Raw genomic sequence first — 5,998 nt, 5'->3', positions numbered from 1 at the left:
AAATTCCGCTTGCAAACACAATTAGTTTGTCAGAAGCTGATTTGGGCATCAATGCCCCACTCTGACCTTGTTTGCAAACGAATACATCCTTTTGTGCCGGCTGATGTCTGTGTGTCTGTGATCTCTGCGCGCCTCCAAGGAAACGAACCGCATCTGTGCAACACAAACCTGACCTTGTATAACACCAAAACATTGCATTTAAGTAAATTTATTAACAGGCCTTTTTTGAAGAATACACTCTGGGGAAAGGAGTTCATGTGTGAAACTAGTATCTGTTATAAAAAATACGTAGCAGACTAGCTGATCAAAAGCAAAGTTGTTATTACTCAATGTTTGGGTGGGATTTTAATTTTACACCGTGAATTGTTTGCAGGCAGCATTTGCTTGACAGGTTGTAAGACATGTGGCATGAATTGGAAGTCCTGAGTGTTCCATATTCAGCTTCATCTTAAATTACATATTATAAGCAAACTTACAATGTGCTTCAGTGCCGCAATAAAAAAGAAAAACAAATTAGTCTTTTTATTTTTTTAAAGAGATGGATAATGAATTCACTAGATTAGCGGTGTCAAGTTCACTTTGAGCTCTGGTCTGAATCCAGACTGATTTACACAGAAGCTGTCACAGCAGCAGCATCCCCAGCCCCAGTGTCCCACAGCCAGTGGCTGGAGAGACAGGGCAATGGTATTGGCAACTGATGAAATAGCCGGAGGGCAACCGGGGCTGCATCAATCCTCACTTGTGTTGCTGCTGACAATTGCCTTTCTGCACCAAGCTCCTCCTTCCAGCTGTGCTGGTAGTCTTGCTGGCTGGCTACAGCACCTCATTGGGCTGAATCCAGCTTGCAGGCCATATGTTTGACTCCCTTACACCCCTGCATTAAATCCATTGACATACATAGAATATATATGTTTAAATTACATGCATGCATAGGAGAGATACATAATACATTCAAGTTTTTAATTGTTTTATGTCATTTACAATATAAACAACAGGCTGTGATGTCAGCCCTTTGGTCATGGCCTCTGTACCATAACTTGTGGCCCACCCACATTTCCATTATGCCATTGATATACATTTTGCTACTTTGGTTGGATTCCGGCAGCTTTTAGTACAGTGAGCATGACCAGAGGGCTTCCAATATTTTCAACCTATTTCTATAGCCTACAGCAACCTTTAATGAAGTTTTGAGAAAAGAATGGTATTCTTGGAATGGTATTGAATATGCGATGACCAGAAAATCCATTATATACTCACTTCCTCCTTGGCATGTTCCAGAGCTAAGGGATTACAGATCATTTTCTCTGAATCTGCAACTGATTGTTCTGGCTTTCAGTTCAAGTTCAAGTTTAACATATTCAGTATTCCTTGTACAGGCTTTTACTTTTTAGTTAACAAATGCCTGGGTTAACAGAAGTTATTTTCTATACCTAGAGGTTAGAGTTTTCATGTAGTTTAGATTCCTAGATATTGGCAATGTCTTTTAACAGAGAGCAGTGCTCCCTCATCCTGTCCAAAAAACAGCACTACTTAGCAGTACTCTGTAGAAGGTACATCTTTGGAAACAATGCAAGGACATTCATGCCTAGCATGTGAGAGTAGCCTCTGGCTCTCTGGCTGCCTTTGAGAGGGTGGGGAGGGAGTGTAACAGCTGGAACAAACTACCTGCACCACTGAAATATGGTCCAATTTCCCCAGTTTCAGGAAATGTTTAACTCTTTATAATTGTGAAGCATGTTGTAAGTTTTGTTCCTAAGACCCCCAGGAAATGTTCTTTTAAAGGCATGATGGGAACTGATTCCTGTTATGTCCAATAACATTAAATTGGGTCTTGTACTAGGTATTAAATCCAAGACTAGGACATGGTGAGTGCATCTACACAAGACACTTTACTGTGCAGTAACATAGTTTACTGTGCAGTAAACATGTGCATGAACATGCATGAACATGCTTACAGTGCAGGAAACCTGTCTAATCACAAGTCAATTTGCTACCTGAAAATGCAAGTAACAGATTTACTTTTGATTAGTAATGCTGCAGTAGCACTTGTGTAGGCAAGTGAACAGGAGCAAATCTGCTCCGAGTCAGCTGGCCAACAGGGAGCAGGAGTTTGCTCCCTGCCCCCTGCAGCTGCCTGCTGCAGAGGCGGGCTCCACCACTGGAGCCTGGGCAGGGACTATGTCTCTCTGCCCCAGAAGCAGGGATCTCCAAGCCCCCGATTACAACATTGTGATGGGGAATGGGAGCTGGGAGACCCTTATCTCCCAGCCCCCATTTCACCATCATGATCAGGGAGCAGGGGGATGGGAGACCCTTATCTTCCCTGCATATGCTCCACAATAGCAGAGCTGGTGTTGGGAGATAAGGGTCTCCCAGCCAGAGCCCCATAACTTCAGAGCTCAGGCCCGAAGATAAGGATCTCTCAGAACTAGCCCCACTGTCATGGAGCTGGTGCTGGGAGATAAAGGTCTTTCAGCACTGGTTTCATGGTCACAGAGCTGGCACCAGGTGCTTCCTGCTGGCAGTGACTGGGGATCCTGTTTCCTGCTCAGCTCCATGATTGCGGAGCTGAGAGTGGAACAAGCTCCCCAGTCTCCACCCCGCAATGCTGGAACGCGTCTGGGAAATGTTCTGGTCAGGGACAGGTCCCAGGCCTGTTACCCAATCAAGTGATTGAGGTATGGGGCTTGGGAAGAGCTGCAGGAGTGGGGTAGGTCCCAACTTCCTGCCCCAATCTGCCAGTGGGGCAGCTAGCAGTAAACTAGTTGCTAGTCGCTAGTTGCTCAACTGGCAAATCGGGACGGGGGGTGGGACCTGCCCCTCCTCTGAAGCTCTTTCCAAGTCCCCTGCCCCTGATAGGGAAGCCAGGGCTAGGAATTCCCTATTACTGAGGGGGACATCATTCCCACCCCCTGGAGGCAGAGTGTAATGTTCCAGCTTGGTGCTCCCTGCCAGCTCTTGTGCTAAAACCCAGAGGGAGTCTACAGCTCCCCTGATGGCAGCAAGGGCGCATTGCAGGGCCTCAGAAAGTGGGAGCAGTTTGCTGCCATTAGCAAAAATATGCTCCCACTTCCCTGCATATGTACACACCTAGCTGGGAGCATTTACTCACGAATAGTTTACTCACGAGTAAGCTGATCATGGATCAAATGCACATGTAGATGTGCCCAGTTGCTCCTTAACCAATAACAAATTTATTAGGCCTGTAGCAGTTATAATTCTATTACTGTGGTTAGTCAAAAAAGGCAATGTAACATGCGTAATACCCCAAAGTACAACGAATTTGATGTCACTGGATGGCCAGTCCCTGAGGTCTTGTCCAGGGTTCCCAGATTCTTTGAGTTCTGAAACTTGGATCAATGACCAATTCTTCAGGAGTAGGTTCTGAAGGAGATGCTTTCTCACCTCTCTTTATTTACCATATAGTTTGTCTTTCTTGACATAAAATTAGCCTTTGTCTTCCTTCTAATGCATATTAATAATTTTGCTTCTGTTTGACAAATATGGTCACGCTTAATTGGCATTTTCTATTCTGAGGTAATTTTTTTATTCTTAGTTGGGGCTGGGTTTGAATTATGGGGGAGCTTGTGGGGGCTGAGTTCCCTCCCCCCCATCCCTCCCAAAGAGCTGAGAGTCCCCCTGTAAGATTTGCAAATCATAACCCGGGAGAATGTCTGATTTAATTAGGGAATTGTGATGGGCAGCCACATTTTTTTATAGACCCCACCAGGAGTCAAAGGGTAATTCAAACCCTGGGTGGGGCTACGTTTTGCTTTTATTGCCTCTATTGCCCAGGCTATATTTATTCAATTTAGCCAACTTTCTGATTCATTTTAAGTCAGGAGGAGTATTTTGGTGGGCTCCCAGCTCCCTCTGCTGGGAGCCCATAAGGCAAGCTTAAGCCTATTTGGAGAACCAATGTTGCCCTGCAGGGGGCAGTACCAACAACCACCTGATTGTCAGACATGCGACATGTTAAATTTAAGGAGCTACACAAACCAGCCATAAAAATGTTTCACATTATATTCAGTCTTCCTGTAACACTTCAGTATAACACTGTGATGCTTCAGGCTATACAGCACGGTCACATTTTCAGGTATTTTGTGGTCTCTGTATATGTTTTATTTATGGCATGAGTGCTACATATGCACTCAATTTAAGGCATCGTAAAATGGCAAACCATCCATAAGAATGTTTCATGGTATTATAGTGAAGTATGATGAGACTCACTGTAATGAGAAGTTTATCTCTTGAAGCAGTGACTACAGCTTTAGAGGGCGTATCCTCAGGCAGCGTAAATCAGCATAGCTCTACTTCAGACAGGACACATCTACATGATATACTTTACTATGCAGTAGACTAACTGACTGCATGGTAAGGAGTTACATGTCTGCATGTACAGATGTTTACTATGCAGTTATTTAGTCTACTGTGTGTTTAATTTTTTACCAGAAAATGCAGGTTGCAATATGTAGATGCCAACTGGGAGCAAATTTGTCCCCGCCTCTTCCACAACTGGGTCTGGAGAGAGGGGTGGTTTGGCAGCCTCCTCAAAGGCTCCAGGAGTGCTCCTTCTTCCTGGCCTGGAGGGCCAGCGCTTTTTATGTAAAGTGCCATAAGTTAGAGTGGGACTCTGAATGTCTGTCTGTGCCCATCGTGGAAAAGCCAGCTCAATGTTAATGACAGTAGAACTATAGGTATTTCTCTACTGCCAACTGAGCATATCCTAAAATTCTGCACTTGAATTATGGATTCAAAGCAATGAATAGCTGATCAAGCTGGTTGGTTCTAGCAGCTATAGGCTGTACTTGCTATGGAGGGATTACAGAATCAAAATGTTTATGCTATGTGTTCAGCTAACATTGTATTAAGAGCTGTAAAAAATGGGCCATTTTAGGTGGTGATTCTTCATGGAGAGTAGATATTTTAGAGAAATTCATACTAATTTAATTTCTTAAAGCTAATCTAGGGAGAATCCAGTGTGCATTATTTAACTTTATCTTTATCTTTATCTTTATTGTATCTCTTCCCTTTTGAAACTACAGATGAACACCCCTGAAGGTAATTAAGGGATGCTAATCACAAAAGGGAGTTTTTCTGGGAGTTTTACAAGGCTTGAGTTATAGCTGTACAAAGAGTTGTGGTTAGCTGCAAATTTGCCTTTAACAAGTATGAAATGGCTGGATGTCAATAGATTGAACTAGTCAACCTCTGTCATAATTCATTTATATGGCTCCCAAATTTTGCCATTTACTTTAGTATACCTTCGCTTCTCTTTCTAACAGCTGTCCTGTAATAGATCTGGCAGGAAAATAGCTGTGCTTTCCACTTCGAGGTGGCTATACTTCAGGAGGCAGTTAGAATAGGTACAAGCAGAAAAGAAACCTTTTCTTTGGATCAGGAGGACACTAACAAGAAACCTTCCTTCCTTCCTTCCGCTTTGGATGCACCGGACCAGGCTCGCTTGGAGCTGCGTGGGGCGATCCCAAGCATAAGACTCCCCGGCTTCCTATCTCTTTCCTTTTCTCACTCCCACCTGTCTAAAGGTCTCTAGCCTCTGTTTCTCTCACTTTCTCTTTCTTTTCTTGCTGTTTTGTAGCTTTTTTCCCTCCTTTTCTCTCCTCTTGTCCCATCCCCCCGTACTTCCGGTCTCTTTGTCTTCGCAGCCTTCTTTCTTACTGTCTCTTTCTCGCTCTTTCTCTCTTTTCTTTCTTTTCTGCTTGCTTGTAGCGGGGAGTTATCTTCCATTAGCGTGCCTTCCGTGGAGTGCTCTAAATTACCCCTTTCCCCCCCTCCCTCCTCTTTTTTCTTTTTTTTCACTTTTTCAAACCCCAGCCACTTTTTTTTTTCTTCGCCCCCTTCCCCCTCCCATCTAGAGTTTTGTGGCCGCTTTCCCGGACACTTATCTTTTTTAGTTACTATAAACTTTTTTGGTTGTTGCTTTGCTTAGATAGAGTTGGGAATTAACCCTGTCCTATCAGAAATGGCTGCTCCTACA

The sequence above is a fragment of the Crocodylus porosus genome, unplaced genomic scaffold (genome assembly GCF_001723895.1).
Source record: "Crocodylus porosus isolate Cpor-Errol unplaced genomic scaffold, CroPor_comp1, whole genome shotgun sequence".
In the NCBI taxonomy this organism is placed as follows: Eukaryota; Metazoa; Chordata; order Crocodylia; family Crocodylidae; genus Crocodylus; species Crocodylus porosus.
The sequence above is the reverse complement of the archived record's forward strand: the minus strand, read 5'-3'. Positions refer to the sequence as shown.